Below are 1,723 nucleotides of genomic sequence, written 5' to 3'. Positions count from 1 at the left end.
ATATATTTGCACTCCTCTTTCCAAAGTGAACCCCCTCTGACACATACAAGTTTATTTTAGGGGACATTTGCTCACTCATATCCACATATTCACCTGCACATTTGAGGGATAAATCCAAGTCATTAAAAATGCTTTCACACACGCTCACATCCATTAAAAGTTGCACTTATGTATATATGTATATATGTATATGTGTGAGTGTGTATATATATATGCATGTGGGTGTGTGTATGCACATATATATACGTGTGTGTGTGTGGAGGGGCGTTTTTCCCCCTTTTTAAGCCTATTGTACCTTTGATTTCAACAATTCCAATTGTAATAAGTAGCCTCCTTGTGTGGTTGACACTAGCCACACTCTCCATGCTATACCGCTGAAAGGAATTACATGCATTCATACATAGATACATACATAACACAATGGGAAAAATGGGCATCCGTTATGGGAGTTTGTATGCCCTGATATTAGACTATTTTCTATAGTCAATAAATGGTGAGGGCTTATAAATCTATTTACAGAAATTTGACTCCCAACTCTTTCCCAATTCACACACACACACACACACACACACACACACACACACACACACACACACACACACACACACACACACAGAGTTGTCTCAGAATCCATAAATCAGAAAAAATATGTACTCCTATATTTGTCAAAATAATGGGTATATTAATCAAAGTATACAATGTTATATCTATAGATTCATTTCAGCTGATCTTATCATTGAGTTTTGCACTTGGTATTAGATAACCAGGTATTAGATAACAGGGCAGTTATGTAACACCATGTGCTCTTCAGAGGTGACAGGTATGCAAAAAATATGGTGACTGCTAACTATTATTGGAGGGAAAAAATGTCACATCTGATTCATGGGTGCTGAATATATATGCAGTAAGGTTTTAAGGGGTTGGTATGTGTGTAAGGTTTGTGCAAGTGCAGGGATTCTTTGGGGATGGAATGATGACTTGGGGTTTTGGGCACATGTCTAAAAATTTAAGTCCTTGTTTGAGTACATATGTGTATGTTTCAGTTAAAGATTTTGCTGGGCTCTCAGGATGTGATGGTAGGAGGAGTTTTGGTGTAGAACCTAGGAAATTTAGTTATGATGGGGCCTATAATTAAAGAAAATATGTACCTTCTCTCATGTGGGCATGGACTGAAACTCTCATTTCTGTAGTTTAGGTAGATGTCCAGGTGCTGAGGAATTTTAATATGATTCCTTTTTTGGTTAAATGTAACCTGCATTTTCAGCAGCTATTAAAATAAAGCTTCACTTCTTTAAGATTTTCCACATGATATTATAATCTGTAACACTTCTATTTAATGGCTTCATAAGCATCTTTCCTGGATATTGATGGACTTATGGTTGTTGAATCTGGTCTTGAAAAGATCTTCTGTGGCACCTACATACTTCTGTACATTTGACTGCCCAGTGGTGCCCTCTCATGTTATTTTGACCTTATATACGACTGTTTTTGTCTTGCAGTGACTATTATGCATCCACAAACTGGATGTGACACTTTTCACCTCCAATAGCAGATAGCAGTCTCCATATTTTTTTCCATACCTACCATCTCTGAAGATCATGTCGTTTTAGCTAATTGCCCTGTTTTCTTATATCTAATTAACTAATGCTCAGTGCAAAGACCAATTGGTAAGATTGGCAGAAATGGATCTATAATACTCTATACTTTGATCAATATATATATA

This window comes from Octopus bimaculoides, chromosome 5, assembly GCF_001194135.2.
Source record: "Octopus bimaculoides isolate UCB-OBI-ISO-001 chromosome 5, ASM119413v2, whole genome shotgun sequence".
Lineage (NCBI taxonomy): Eukaryota > Metazoa > Mollusca > Cephalopoda > Octopoda > Octopodidae > Octopus > Octopus bimaculoides.
Note: the sequence above shows the minus strand (reverse complement) of the source record.